The sequence below is a fragment of the Myotis brandtii genome, unplaced genomic scaffold (assembly GCF_000412655.1).
Source record: "Myotis brandtii unplaced genomic scaffold, ASM41265v1 scaffold3135, whole genome shotgun sequence".
NCBI lineage: Eukaryota > Metazoa > Chordata > Mammalia > Chiroptera > Vespertilionidae > Myotis > Myotis brandtii.
In genome coordinates, this window is record NW_005362012.1 from 8,857 (window position 1) to 25,169 (window position 16,313).

At 37.0% G+C, this 16,313-nt stretch overlaps 1 pseudogene; it reads left to right on the forward strand.

Annotated features, from left to right (window-relative positions):
- The first annotated feature begins 4,451 nt into the window (after positions 1–4,451).
- LOC102259126 lies at positions 4,452–5,871 on the forward strand (annotated as a pseudogene).
- Positions 5,872–16,313: the final 10,442 nt, after the last annotated feature.

Below are 16,313 nucleotides of genomic sequence, written 5' to 3' on the forward strand. Positions count from 1 at the left end.
CCCACTAACACCACTGGATAAATCCTCTAGACAAAAAATCAGCAAAGAAATATCAATCCCAAATGACTCACTATATCAGATGGAATTAATTGACATCTTTAGAACATTTCACCCCAAAGCCACGGAATATACGTTCTTCTCAAGTGCCCATGGGTCATTTTCAAAGATAGACCACATATTGGGACACAGGAAAAGTCTATTCAAATTCAAGAAATAATATCAAGCATCTTAGATCAAAATGGCATAAAATTAGAAAACAACTACAATAAAATCAAAGAAAAAATCAAACATCTAGAAGCTAAATAGCATGCTATTAAACAATAATCGGGTTACCAAAAACACCAAAAAAAATTAAATACATTATGGTAACAAATGGTAGTGAAAACACAACAATCCAAAATCTATGGGACACAGTGAAAGCAGTCTTGAGAGGGAAGTTCATAGCTCTACAGGCCTACCTCAAAAAACAAGTAAAAATTGGTAATAAATGATCGAACCCTAGAACTCAAAGGGTTAGAAAGAGAGCAACAAGAAAAGCCCAGCGTAAGCAGAAGAAGGAAATAATAAAGATCAGAGTGTATATAAATGACATAGAGACAAAAAAAATACAAAAGATCAACAAAACCAAGAGCTGGTTCTTTGAAAGGATAAAAAAGATTGATGAACCTCTAGCTAGGCTCACCAAGAAGCAAAGAGAGAGACCCAAATAAACAAAATCAGAAATGAAAGAGGCAAAATAACAACAGACCCCACAGAAATACAAAGGATTGTTAAATAATTCCATGGCCAATTCTATTCTAACAAACTAGACAACCTGGAGGAAATGGAGATATTCTTAGAAAAAACACAAGCCTCAAATTTCAATCAGGAAGAATAAAAAACCTGAATAGGCTGATAACTACTAAAGAAATTGAAGCAATGATCAAAAATCTCCCAGCAAACAAAAGCCCTGTTCTGGATGGTTTTACAGCGAGTTCTACCAAGCATTAAAAGAACTAAAACCGCCGAAACCGGTTTGGCTCAGTGGATAGAGCATCGGCCTGCGGACTGAAAGGTCCCAGGTTCGATTCCGGTCAAGGGCATGTACCTGGGTTGCGGGCACATCCCCAGTAGGAGATGTGCAGGAGGCAGCTGATCGATGTTTCTCTCTCATCGATGTTTCTAATGAAGTTAGAGAAAGTATATATGATAGAATATGTCCCCAAATCAACATAATCTATATAGAATATCAAATAACTGAATCCCTGATCTCTACAAATTAATTTTTGATGTTTTAGACCAGTGTTTTGGCAATAGAACTTTATATAGTGATAGAAATGATTTATATCTAGATAACTGCCAATGACATTGAAGCAGTAATAAAAATCTTCCAGCAAACAAAAGCCCTGGTCCGGACAGCTTTATAGGGGAGTTCTACCTAAAAAAAAAGAACTAAAACCTACCCTCCTCAGACTATTCCAAAAAATTCAAGAGGAAGGCACACTTCCAAGCTCTTTCTATGAAGCCAGCAGTACCCTAATTCCAAAAGCAGATAAAGACACCACAAAAAAAGAGAACGGCAAGCCAATATCCTTGATGACCATAGATGCTAAAATTCTCAACAAAGTTCTAGCAAATAGGATCCAGCATTACATTAGAAAGATTATACACCATGAACAAGTGGGATTTATTCCGGAGATGCAAGGATGGTACAATATCCACAAATCAATAAATGTGATACATCACATAAAAAAATTAGGAGACAAAAATCACATAATCATATCTATCAATGGAGAAAAAGCACTTGACAAAATCTGATACTCTTTCTCGATAAAAAATCTCAGGAACATGGGAATAGAGGGATCATACTTCAACACAATAAAAGCCTTATATGACAAACCTACAGCCAACATCATACACAATGGGCAAAAACTAAACTCGTTTCCCCTAAGAACAGGAACAAGACAAGGATGCCCACTTTCACCACTCCTTTTCGATATAATACTGGAAGTGCTAGCCATAGCAATCAGACAAGTAGAAGATTTAAAAGGCATCCAAATTGGAAAAGAAGAAGTAAAACTGTCCTTATTCGCAGATAACATGTACTACACATCAAAAAATCTAAACGCTCCATCAAAAAACTATTAGACCTAATAAAAGAATTCAGCAATGCAGCAGGATACAAAATTAACACCAGAAATCCATGGCCATGTTATACATCAATAATGAACTCACAGGATTAGAAACAAACAAATAAAAATAATCTCATTTCCCATTGCACCAAAAACATTAGGATACCTAGGAATTAACTTAACTAAGGAAGTAAAAGACATGTACTTAGAAAACTACAGGACATTGAAAAAACAAATAGAGGAAGACATAAACAAATGGATGAACATACCATGTTCATGGATTGGTACATTCAACATCATTAAAATGTCCATACTACCCAAAGCAATCTACAGAGTCAATGCAATCCCCATTAAAATATCAATGGCATATTTCACAGACCTAGAGCAAATTCTCCACAAATTCATTTGGAATAAAAAAGACCCGAATCGCTGCAGCAATCCTGAGAAAGAAGAATAAAGTAGGTGGGATCACAATACCAGAAATCAAACTTTATTACCAAGCCACTATTCTCAAAACTGCCCGGTATTGGCACAAGGATAGTCATATAGACCAATGGAACAGAACAGAGAACCCAGAAATCGACCCAAGCCATTATGCTTAATTAATATTTGACAAAGGAGGCTATAACATACAATGGAGTCAAGACAGTCTCTTCAATAAATGGCGCTGGAAAATTTGGTCAGATACATGCAAAAAAAAATAAAACTAGATATCCAACTTACACCATTCACAAAAACAAATTCAAAATGGCTAAGGGACTTAAATGTAAGAAGGGAAACCATAAAAGTCCTACAAGACTCCATAGGGGGTAAAATAGCAGACATATGTCACAGCAATATCTTTACCTACACAGCTTCTAGGGCAATGGAGACTAAGGAGAAAATAAACAAATGGGACTACATCAAAATAGAAAGCTTCTGCACAGCAAAAGAAACCATCAACAAAACAATAAGAAAGCCCACCGCATGGTAGAAAATATTTGCCAATGATATTTCAGATAAGGGTTTAATCTCCAAAATTTACAGAGAACTCATACAAGTTAACAAAAGGAAGATGAATGATCCAATCAAAAAAATGGGCAAAGGTCCTAAATAAACACTTTTGGAAAAAGGACATACAGAAGGCCAAGAATCATATGAAAACATGCTCAAAGTCACTAATCATCTGGGAGATGCAAATCAAAACAACAATGAGATACCATCTCACACCTGTCAGAATGGCTATCATCAACAAAAAAACAAACAACAAGTGCTGGTGATGATGTGGAGAAAAAGAAACCCTCCTGCACTGCTGGTGGGAATGCAGACTGGTGCAGCCACTGTGAAAGACAGTATGGAGTTTCCTCAAAAAATTAAAAATGGAACACCCATTTGACCCAGTAATCCCACTTCTAGGACTATATCCCAAGAAACCAGAAACACCAATCAGAAATGATATATCCACCCCTATGTTCATAGCAGCACAATTTACAATAGCTAAGATTTTGAAACAACCTCCGTGCCCATCAGCAGATGAGGGGATTAAAAAAGAGTGGTACATCTACACAATGGAATACTACACCCACCGCTATAAAAAAAAAGGAACTTTTACCATTTGCAAAAGCATGGATGGAACTGGAGAGCATTATGCTAAGTGAAATCAGCCAGTAGGAGAAAGATAAATATCACATGATCTCACTCATATGTGGGATATAATGATCAACATAATTTGATGAACAAGAGTAGATCCAGAGACAAATCGCAGGGGAGGGATGGGTAGAGAGCAACCAACGGGCTTTTATGCATGCATATTAGCATAACCAATGGACACAGACACTGGAGTGGTGGGGGCTTGCCCGGTGTGGGAATGGCTGGGAGGGGGGGGTGTCACTCAGGGAAAAAGGGGACATATGTAAAACTTTAGACAGTAAATAAATTTAAAAAATGAAAAAAAAGAAAATCCAAAATTAGCAGCCTAAAATTACACCTTAAAGAATAAGAAATAGGTCAACAATTGCTGTGAGTGGCCTCTTTTATGGGGGGTGGGAGATACACAGGGTTCTTTTCATCAACTAAGCCAGTGATGGCGAACCTATGACACGCGTGTCAGAGGTGACACGCGAACTCATATTTTTGGTTGATTTTTCTTTGTTAAATGGCATTTAAATATATAAAATAAATATCAAAAATATAAGTCTTTGTTTTACTATGGTTGCAAATATCAAAAAATTTCTATATGTGACACGGCACCAGAGTTAAGTTAGGGTTTTTCAAAATGCTGACACGCCAAGCTCAAAAGGTTCACCATCACTGAACTAAGCAGTCAGAGTGAAGGTAGGTACTGGAGCAAAGGCCAGCATGTGTGCACTGGTATTGATGGCCAAGTACTTATTTAACTGAAGAGAAAGATGGGGCAGAAGACCAAGATCATAAAGAAGTCTCTATTTCCACCTTGCTTCTCTGGATATTGTTTACCACCTATGCTGTTTTGTTGTTGTTGTTGTTTTTAGGACAAATTCAAGAACAGAACTTAAGAGTGGCTTAAGGAAGGTCGCATAACCAAGGAATGACTAATTAAGATTCTTCTATAGGTGTGAAAATGCCAGAATTCTAGAAACATTCAGTTCTCATCAAGAAAACTAGAGTAGTAAAAAATTATTTCTGGTCTCATCAAGGGAGGAACTGCCAAACTTCAGATAACAGCAGACTTTGATGTGACACTGAGTAGATTATCCACCTACAAAGGGAACATATGCTCAATATGACATAATGGCATTGATAACTCTTAGCTGGTTATAAGTGAATGAAAAAAAAGTTACTGCAACTAAAGGAAAAATATTGTGCTATTTTAATTGATCCTGTTCTTATTGTAGTAGAGAAGTACCCTTATGTGGTAGAATGGCATACTAAATCATGTGATTTTTCTTGTTGAACAGGCTTTAGCAAAAACTGGACTTAAGCTATTACAGCAAATCTGACATAATGCTAAAGAAATCTACACTAATAAAAGAGAAACATGCAAATTGGTGTCATTCTGCTACGACCACCAGCCAATCAGGATGACTATGCAAATTAGCCCAACAAAGATGGTGGTTAATTTGTATATGCAGGTGCAGAGCGAAGACTGAAGACTAAAGACAACTTAAGACTGAAGACTGAAGACAACTGAGGACTGAAGAGGCTTGGCTTCTCTGCTGCGGTCGGAGCAGAGAAGCCTAGAGGCTTGGCTTCTCCACTGCAGCTGGAGAGAAGGCCTGGGTCCCAGGTGCCGAAGGAAAACCGGTGCCGGAAGCCAGGGGAAGGAAGGCCTATTGCATGAATCTCTTCATGCAATGGGCCTCTTGTAACATAATAAATTAATTGATAAACTCCAAGAACACAGTATTCTGTATTTATAGTTTCAGCTGGTATCACTGATGTATAGGAAGTTATCCATTGATATGGTGTTTATCATCCAAATGTCACAGTAGTGTCAACTTCATGGATTTTGACAAAAATTCAGTGCTCAAAGTATTTAAAGAAGAACTAATTCATGTATTTAACAAAATAATTTCTCAAACACAATATTTTAATCAAATAAAAGACATTACCTATGTAATTCTTCCAAGAAGGACAGAGTGTTCCACCTAAACATTACAGAACAAACACATTCTGAAATTCAGATATCTAAAATTATACAGATGATAAGCTTTTAGAAAAGTTCATGGACTCCTATAATATTGTTTTAGTAAAAGATGAATTTTTAAAAGTAGCCGACTGTATCTTACAGAAGATTCTATAAACAAGCATGCCTCAGAAGACTTCTGACTTGTGGATTTGTATAAATGATATGCAAAAACTGCTCATCTATGTATCTTGCTCAAAGACTTATTTATAATATATTTTTGTTCTCAAAGTGTTTCCTTTACATTACTGACATATTTTCAGATGCATTGTATTCATCAACTGGGAGGTCTTTTTTCTCTACCTCTCCCAATATACTGTTTTTATAATATTTTAAAATAGATTTTATGCCGAAACCGGTTTGGCTCAGTGGATAGAGCGTCGGCCTGCGGACCGAAGGGTCCCAGGTTCGATTCCGGTCAAGGGCATGTACCTGGGTTGCGGGCACATCCCCAGTAGGAGATGTGCAGGAGGCAGCTGATCGATGTTTCTCTCTCATCGATGTTTCTAATTCTCTATCTCTCTCCCTTCCTCTCTGTAAAAAATCAATAAAATATATTTTAAAAAAATAGATTTTAAAAATCTGAACAGTAATATTTGGAAAAAATTACTAAAATTTTTCAAGGTGAATTTTGTAATTTATTGTTCTTATGAAATTTTCAAAGTATTTTTACACTAGAAAAGTTTGTAGTTTTTCAAAAGAAAGTGTTATGAAATGCTAAAACAATGTGCATGATTTTAAGTGTTATTATTTTTTTTAATTTGAGTGAACCATGCTGATGTTAACATCATTCCCTGAAATTGTGTTATTTTTGCTTTTATCATTTGGAGAAAATTAATATTTACCAGAAAAGATTTGCACTCGATATTAAAAAAAAGAAAAAATTTGTAAGAATCCATTTACCACTAATTATTAATCATTACAAAATATTTTATATCAAATCATTGAAAATAAAAATGAGATGGAAAGTCTCTAAAATTAACTAGAAAAAGAAAAGCAAACTAAACTGAAAGCTAGCATAATGGTGGAGATAATAAAGGTTACAAAAGAGATAAAATACATAATAGAATAACAGAGAAAATCAACAAAACCATGACCAACTTATTTGAAAAGATCAAAAAAAGTGTGAAATCCTTACTTAGGTATACCAAGAAACAAAAAGAGAAAAATCAAATTACAAAAAGAAAAATGAGAGAGAGAGAGAGAGAGAGAGAGAGAGAGAGAGAGAGAGAAAACTCAGAAATGCAAGAAGGGAGACTAATACCAATTTACAGAAATATAAAGGTTTATGAGAAACTACTGTTAATATATGTATGACAATAAATTTGATGATCTAAATGAAATTGACAAGCCCCTAAAGACACAGCATACCAAGATTGAATCATGAAGAAATAGAAAATTGGTACAGAGTTACATAACTTGAAAAGAGATTAAATACAATAATAAAAAAATTAAATTCCCTTTTTTTTTGCACGTATCTGTCCAATTTTCCCAACAACATTTATTGAAGAGACTGTCTTGACTCCATTGTATGTTCATGCCTCCTTTGTCAAACATTAATTGAGCATAGTGGTTTGGGTCGATTTCTGGGCTCTCTATTCTATTCCATTGGTCTATATATCTGTTCTTGTGCCAGTACCAGGCAGTTTTGAGAAGAGTGGCTTTGTTATATTGCTTGATATTTGGTACTGAGATCCCACATACTTTGTTCTTCTTTCTCAGAATTGCTGCAGCTATTCGGGATCTTTTTTTATTCCAGATGAATTTTTGGAGAGTTCGTTCTAGGTCTGTGAAATATGCCATTGGTATTTTAATGGGGATTGTATTGAATCTATAGATTACTTTGGGTAGTATGGACATTTTAATAATGTTAATTATACCAATCAATGAATACAGTATGTTCTTCCCCATCTGTTTCTGTCTTCCTCCATCTCTTTTTTCAGTGGCCTGTACTTTTCCGAGTACAGGACTTTTACCTCCTTAGTTAAGTTTATTCCTAGGTATCTTAATTTTTTGGTACAATGGAATTGTTTTTAAATTTCGCTTTCTATAAGTTCACTATTGGTGTATAAAAATACCATAGATTTATGGGTGTTAATTTTGTATCCTGTTACAATGCTGAATTAATTTATGAAGTCTAATAATTTTTTGATGGAGTCTTTAGGGTTTTCTAGGTACAATATCATGTCATCTGCGAATAACAACAGTTTTACTTCTTCTTGTCCAACTTGGATACCTTTTATGTCTTCTTCTTATTGATTGCTATGGCTAGCACTTCCAGTATTATGTTGAACAGGAGTGGTAAAAGTGGGCATCCCTGTCTTGTTCCTGTTCTTAAGTGAAATGGTTTTAGGTTTGCCAATTGAGTATGATGTTGGCTGTAGATTTGTCATATAAGGCTTTTATTATGTTGAGGTATGATACCTCTATTCCCACTTTGCTGAGGGTTTTTATTGAGAAAGGGTTTTGGATTTTGTCAAATGCTTTTTCTGTCGATATGACTATGTGATATTTATCTTTCAATTTTTATGTGATGTGTCATGTTTAGTGATTTGTGGATATTATACCATCCTTGCATCCCCAGGATAAATCCTACTTGGTCATGGTATATGATCTTTCTGATGTACTGCTGGATCCAATTTGCTAGAATTTTGTTGAGTATTTTGGCATCTATGTTCATGAAGGATATTGGCCTGTAATTCTCTCTCATTGTGTTGTCTTTATCTGGTTTTGGTATTAGGGTAATTCTGGCTTCATAGAAAGAGCTTGGAAGTGTTCCTTCCTCTTGAATTTTTTGGAATAGTCTGAGGAGAATAGGTTTTAGTTCTTCTTTGAATGTTTGGTAAATCTCCCCTGTGAAGCCATCTGGCCCAAGGCTTTTGTTTGCTGGAAGCTTTTTGATGACTGCTTCAATTTCTTCCATAGTTATTGGCCTATTGAGATTTTTAGAATCTTCTTGATTGAGTTTTTGAAGGTTGTATTTTTCTAGGAATATGTCCATTTCTTCCAGGTTGTCTAGTTTGTTGGAGTAGAGTTGTTCGTAGTATTTTTTACAATCCTTCTGTGGGGTCTGCTGTTATTTCACCTCTTTCATTTCTGATTTTGTTTGTTTGGGTCCTCTCTCTTTGCTTCTTGGTGAGCCTGGCTAGAGGTTCATCAGTCTAGTTTATTCTTTTAAAGAATCAGCTCTTGGTTTCATTGATATTTTGGGGTTTTTTTGTTGTTGTTGTTCTCTATGTCATTTATTTCCGCTCTGATCTTTATTATCTCCTTTGTTCTGCTCATTCTGGGCTTTTCAAGCTGCTCTCTTTCTAATGCTTTAAGTTGTAGAGTTAGATAATTTATTAGCAATTTCCTTGTTTGTTTTTGTAGGTGTTTTTTTATTTTGTGTGTGGGGGTTTTCTTTGTTTGTTTTTTTGTTTGTTTGTTTGTGTGTGTGTGTGTGTGTGTGTGTGTGTGTGTGTGTGTGTGTTTTAGGTAGGCCTGTAGAGCTATAAACTTCCCTCTCAGGACTACTTTCACTTTGTCCCATAAATTTTGGATTATTGTGTTTTCATTGTCATTCGTTTCCAGGATATTTTTAATTTCTTCTTTGATCTCTTTGGTAACAGATATATCCAAAAAATGAAACTAGACCACCAACTTACACCATACACAAAAATAAACTGAAAATGGATAAAGGACTTAAACATAAGATGGGGAACCATAAAATTCTTAGAGGAATCCATAGGCAGCAAAATTTCAGACATTTGCCGAAGCAATATCTTCACCCATACAACTTCTAGGGCAATGGAAACTAAAGAGAAAGTAACCAAACAGATGGGACTACATCAAAATAAAAGCTTCTGCACAGCAAAAGAAACCATCAACCAAATAACAAGAAGGCCTACTGCATGGGACAACATATTTGCCAATGTTATCTCTGATAAGTGTTAAATCTCCAACATTTACAGGGAACTTATATAACTTAACAAAAGATAAACAATCCAATGAAAAAAATGGTTAATGGACCTAAATAGATACGTTTCGAAAGAGGACATACAAAAGTCCAAGGGACATATGAAAACATGCTCAAAGTCACTAATCATAGGAGAGATGCAAATCAAAATGACAATGAGGTACCACCTCACACATGTCAGAATGGCTATCATCAACAAATGACAAGTGCTGGAGAGGATGTGAAGAAAAAGGAACAACCCTCGTGCACTGCTGGTGGGAATGCAGACTGGTGCAGCCACTGTGGAAGACAGTATGGAGTTTCCTCAAAAAAATAAAAATGGAAAGCCCATTTGACCCAGTGATCCCACTTCTAGAACTGTATCCCAAGAAATCAGAAACACCAATCAGAAAGGATATATGCACACCTATGTTCATAGCAGCACAATTTACAATAGCCAAGAATTGGAAACAGCCAAAGTGCCCATCAGCAGATGAGCGGATTAGGAAATTGTGGGATACCTACACAATGGAATACTATGCTGCTGTAAAAAGAAAGGAACTTCTACCATTTGCAACAGCATGGATGGACCTGGAGAGCATTATTCTAAGTGAAATAAGTCAGTTTGAGAAAGATAAATATCACATAATCGCACTCATTTGTGGAATATAATGAACAACATAAACTGACAAACAGAAACAGATCCAGAGACAGAGAAGCATTGATCAGTCCATCAAACTTCAGTTGGAAGGCAGGGGAGCGTGGGGGGAAGAGAGAGAGATCAACCAAAGGACTTGTATGCATACATATAAGCATAACCAATGGACAAAGACACTAGGGGGGTGAGGGCATGAGCGTGAGTATGGGTGGGCAATGAGGGTTAAGGACACCAATAAAGAAAAAAAATCATACCACACACAAAAAATTTTTTTTCCCAACAATGAAAATTTCAGGACAGGTGATTTCACTGGTGAATTCAACCAAACATTTAAAGAGAAATTAACACCAATATTTCTCACATTCTTCCAAAAATATTAAGGGAACACTTCTAAACTCATTCTATGTGACCAGCATTACCTAGATATTTCAGGCCCCTGATCTGATGCTTGATTACCTCTGACTGTATATCCAATAATCTGTGCTCACTATCAGGTAGGAAAATAGATATAGAATGCTTTCACTGTATCCAAGCCAAGCTCTCAGGAAAAAAACCCAAAACAACCAACAACAACAAAACAACAACAACAACGAGTCAGATGGGACACAATAGCCATCTCTGAAAGGAAAAGTATCTATAACAAAAATACACAAAGTAAGAGTAACAATTCCTAAAGAACTAGTCTCTACAAGTGTTTTCTCCTGCTAATCTGAATTTCGTAAAGAAAGCACAAGGAGAGGATCTTACCACCCTCACTTAACTGGATCCAAACTAATGATCTAATAGTCTTTCTGGTAAGGAAATTTTTATTTACCTTTGCTGGGTTGGTCAGATGTAGCAAGATCTCAGTTTCAGCCTCTAAAGTAAGCAGGGAATCCAAACCAATCATTTCTTGTCACCAAAATTGTTGAAAGAAAAGGTTTGCAGTATCAACTTAAGTCTGATTGACTTAGGGCCTCTAAATAACTGACACTACACAAAGTTAAAAGCAGAAAGGACAATGTTTATCTACACATTCACATACATAGTTATAAGGTGGGGTTAGGGCTTCAATGGGACACTATATGAGCCTTTAATGGTATTTTTTAATGATAATAGGAATGGGCAGTGTATCCCTATGGCAGATCACTTCACAAAAAACTCCTTCAATGAAAGATTAATTGTACCTATATTTTTAAGAGTTTCTGCTTTATCTTTCTTTGACCGGCTAATTTCACTTAGCATAATGCGCTCCAGTTCCATCCATGCTGTTGCAAATGGTAAGAATTCCTTCTTTTTTACCACAGCGTAGTATTGCATTGTGTAGATGTACCACAGTTTTTTAATCCACTCATTTGTTAATTTCTTTTTAAATGTTTGGTTGAATTCACCGGTAACCAAACTTAGGCTATTTATAAATGTTAGCTATGGTGAATAAGATGAATATCACATGATCTCACTCATTTATGGAATATAATGAGCAATATAAAATGATGAACAAAAACAGATCCAGAGACAGAGGAGCATTGATCAGACCTCTACCTTAGAGGGAAGGTAGGGGAGGGTGGGGGTAAGGGGGAGATATAAACCAAAGGACTTGTATGAATGCATATAAGCCTAATCAATGGACACGGACAACAGGGGGGTGAGGGCATGAGTGGGGGAGTCAGGGGGGGAATGGAGGGATAAGGACACATAAGTAATAACTTAATCAATAAAGAAATTAAAAAAAAAATAATAATAAAAACATAATAAAATGCCAAGTTTTTCTACAAAGAAAGAAAAGAGTTTCGGCTTTAGTCAGATAAGGGAAGTACAGACAAGATTTCATTCCTCATCTTCTTTAGCTCAAATGATTTTACATTAGTAGTCTTTATACCAACTCTGGGAATTTGAATGGTTTCCCACAAAAATAACCTGAAGAAAAATACATACAATACTTTAAGACGTGGCTTTTTAAATCCTACAAACAATAACCCAATCTCAGATTTCTTTCCTGGCATAGGAGGAAGAAACCAGGACCCCCTCCTATAACTGAAGATGTTCCTAAAATCATCCTGTTTAAGAAGCAAATTTTTCTACACTCTCATAAAAGGAGAAGATTCTTTTCCCATCTATATCAGGGCCTTACTTATTTTCTTTTTTCCCCCCTTTAATTATTTACTATTTAAAGTATTACATATGTCTCCTTTTACGCCCATTGAACTCTCTGTGGCTGTTCCCATGTTCAGGTACGTGCCCTCACCCATCTATTGTCTGTGACCATGGGTTACGCTTATAAGCATGCATAAAAGTCCTTTGATTGATCTCTTACAACCCTCTTCCCATACCCTGCCTTCCCTCTGAGGTTGGAAGGTCTGTTCCATGCTTCTATGCCTCTGGATCTAATATATATATATATAATTGATTTCTTTACAGAGAGGAAGGGAGAGGGATAGAGAGAAACATCGATGAGAGAGAAACATCGATCAGCTGCCTCGTGCACACTCCTTACTGGGTATGTGCCCGCAACCAAGGTACATGCCCTTGACCGGAATTGAACCTGGGACCCTTGAGTGCACAGGCTGATGCTCTATCCACTGAGCCAAACCGGTTAGGGCCCTCTGGATCTATTTTTATTCATCAGTTTATGTTGTTCATTATATTCCACAAATGAGATCATGTGATATTTATCTTTCTCTGACTGGCTTATTTCACTTAGCATAATGCTCTCCAGTTCCATCCATGGTGTTTCAAGTGGTAAGAAGTCCTTCTTTTTTACCACAGCGTAGAATTCCATTGTGTAGATGTACCACAGTTTTTTAATCCACTCATCTGCTGATGGGCACTTAGGCTGTGTCCAAATCTTAGGTATGGTGAATTGTGCCGCTATGAACATAGGGGTGCATGTATCCTTTCTGATTGGTGTTTCTAGTTCCGTGGGATATATTCCTAAGAGTGGGATCACTGGGTCAAATGGGAGTTCCATTTTTAATTTTTTGAGGAAACTCCATACTGTTCTCCACAGTGGCTTCACCAGTCTGCATTCCCACCAGCAGTGAATAAGAGTTCCTTTTTCTCTGCATCCTCACCGGCACTTGTTGTTTGTTGATGATACCCTTTCTGACAGGTTTGAGATGGTACTTCATTGTCATTTTGATTTACATCTCCCAGATGATTAGTGATTTTGAGCATGTTTTCATGTCTCCTGGCCTTCTGTATGTCCTCTTTCCAAAAGTGTCTATTTGGGGCCTTTGCCCATTTTTTGATTGGATCATTTATCTTCATTTTGTTAAGTTGTATGAGTTCTCTGTAAATTTTGGAGATTAAACCTTTATCTGAAATATCATTGGCAAATATGTTCTCCCAAATATGTGGGCTTTCTTATTGCTTTGTTGATGGATTCTTTTGTTCTGCAGAAGCTTTTTATTTTGATGTAGTCTCACTTGCTTATTTTTTCTTTAGTTTCCATTGCCCTAGGAGCTCTATTGGTAAAGATATTGCTTCAGCATGTGTCTGAAATGTTGATGCCTGTGGAATCCTCTAAGATTTTCATGGTTTCCTGTCTTACATTTAAGTCCTTTTTCCATTTTTAGTTTATTTTTGTATATGGTGTAAATTGCTGGTCTAGTTTCATTTTTTGAATGTATCTGTCCAATTTTCCCAACACCATTTATTGAAGAAACTGTCTTGACTCCATTGTATGCCTCCTTTGTCAAATATTAATTAAGCATAGTGGTTTGGGTCAATTTATGTGTTCTATTCCATTGATCTATATGTCTGTTCTTGTGCCAGTACCAGGCAGTGTGAGAACAGTGGCTTTGTAATACAGATTGATATCTGCTATTGAGATACCCCCGACTTTTTTCTTCTTTCTCAAGATTGCTGAAGGTATTCGGGGTATTTTTTTTTATTCCAGATAAATTTTTGGAGAGTTTGTTCTAAATCTGTGAAATATGTTGGTAGTATTTTAATGGGGATTGTATTGAATCTATAGATTGCTTTGGGTAGTATGGACATTTTAATGATGTTTATTCTACCAATCCATGAACATGGTATGTTCTTCTATCTGTTCATGTCTTCCTCTATCTCTTTTTTAAGTGTCAAATAGTTTTCTGAATATAGGTCTTTTTCCTGGGTACAGGTTTCTTCCTAGGTATCTGAATTATTTTTGTTGCATTGATAAATGGAATAGTTTTTTTTTTATTGTTGTTGTTGTTTTTTTAGTTTCTCTTTCTGTGAGTTCATTATTTGTGTATAAAAAAAGCCATTGATTTCTGGGTGTTATTTTTGTATTCTGCTACATTGCCTAATTCACTGATTAAGTCTCATAATTTTTTCTTTTCCAATTTGGATTTTTATTTCTTCTTGTTGTCTGATCGCTATGTCTAGGACTTCCAGTACTATGTTGAATAGGGATGGTGAAAGTGGGCATTCATGTCTTGTTCCTATTCTTAGGGGAAATGCTTTTAGTTTTTGCCCATTCAGTATGAAATTGGCTGTAGGTTTGTTATATAAGACTTTAATTATGTTGAGGTAGGATCCCTCTATTCCCACTTTGCTGAGAGTGTTTATCGGGGAAAGGTGTTGGATTTTGTCAAATTCTTTTTCTGCATGAATTGGTATGAGTATGGGATTTTTGTCTCTCAATTTGTTTATGTGATATATTATGTTTATTGTTTTGCGTATATTGTACCCGGCTTGAATCCCCGGGATGAATCCCTCTTGGTCTTGGTGTATGATCTTTCTAATGTAATGCTGGATCTGATTTGTTAGAATTTTGTTGAGGATTTTAGCATATAAGTTCATCAGGGATATTGGCCTGTAATTCTCTTTTTTTGTAGTGTCTTTATATAGTTTTGGGATTTGGGTAACATTGCTTTGCAGAATGAGCTTAGACGTGTGCTTTCTCTTGAAATTTTTGGAATAGTCTGAGAAGGTCAGGTTTTAGTTCTCCTTTGAGATTTTAGTCAAACTCCCCTGTGAAGCCATATGGCCCTGTGCTTTTGTTTGCTGGAAGTTTTTTTTTATTATTATTACTGTTTAAATTTCATTGGTAGTTATTGGCCTATTCAGGTTTTTTAATAATTCCCGATCGAGTTTTAGAAGATTTTATTTTTCTAAGAATATATCCAACAAAAAAAAGCCCAGACTGCCTTGGTCTTCCTACATGGCCCCGAAACAGAGAGGAGCTCGGAGCTGGCGGCCCCTGTGGCTTTGGCTCAGGAGGAGGGAAGGGCTGTGGGGTGGCCGGGTGCGACCAGCTTTCCCGCCCAGACCCAGGTACCAAACAAGTCAGAAGAAAAAAATGGCGGAGGTTTAGACGGACGTGTCGGTTTCTTGTCCAGGAACAGATAAGGGCGAGCAACTGAAACGGGTAACATACAGCCCGAATAAGCAGAGGAGATTCAGCTGAGAGACATTCTGAAGCCAGGAAAGACAGAGAACTCCTAGAGAAAGGGGAGGGTTAGAGATTGAGGCTGAAACCTCTCCCGGTGCGCCGGCTCAGCCGTGGAGAACACGCCATCTTGAGTGGCTGTTACCGGCATCCAGAGATCGGCTACTAACCCGGAAGCAACGGCTCTCAAGCAGCGCGACTACGTGAACTCAGAGGAGCCCTGCTTCTCCCCACAGAAAGCAGATCCAAGCAACAGCGGCCACCTGATCACCACACGCTCTTTCTGAGGAACAGTTGCTCTGTGTGAAGCCTCCCTCCACCAGCCAGAAGAGCCACCACAGCTGTGAACAGCACCCACCAGAGGACCTGCTACCAACAGAGGAGCAGCTGCTACCACAACCGCCCAATGAGCAACCACAGACCGAGGAGCCACTGCCACCTAGGGAGCAGCCACTGAACGACTCAATATCTATATATGTCGGTGAGATCAAACATGGGTAGACAAAAAACCCCCAAAGGAAAGAAAAGGAGGACTCGCCAGAAAAGCAGCTAAGTGATACAGAGGCATGCAACATGACAGAAAAAGAATTCAGAATAAGGGTCCTAGA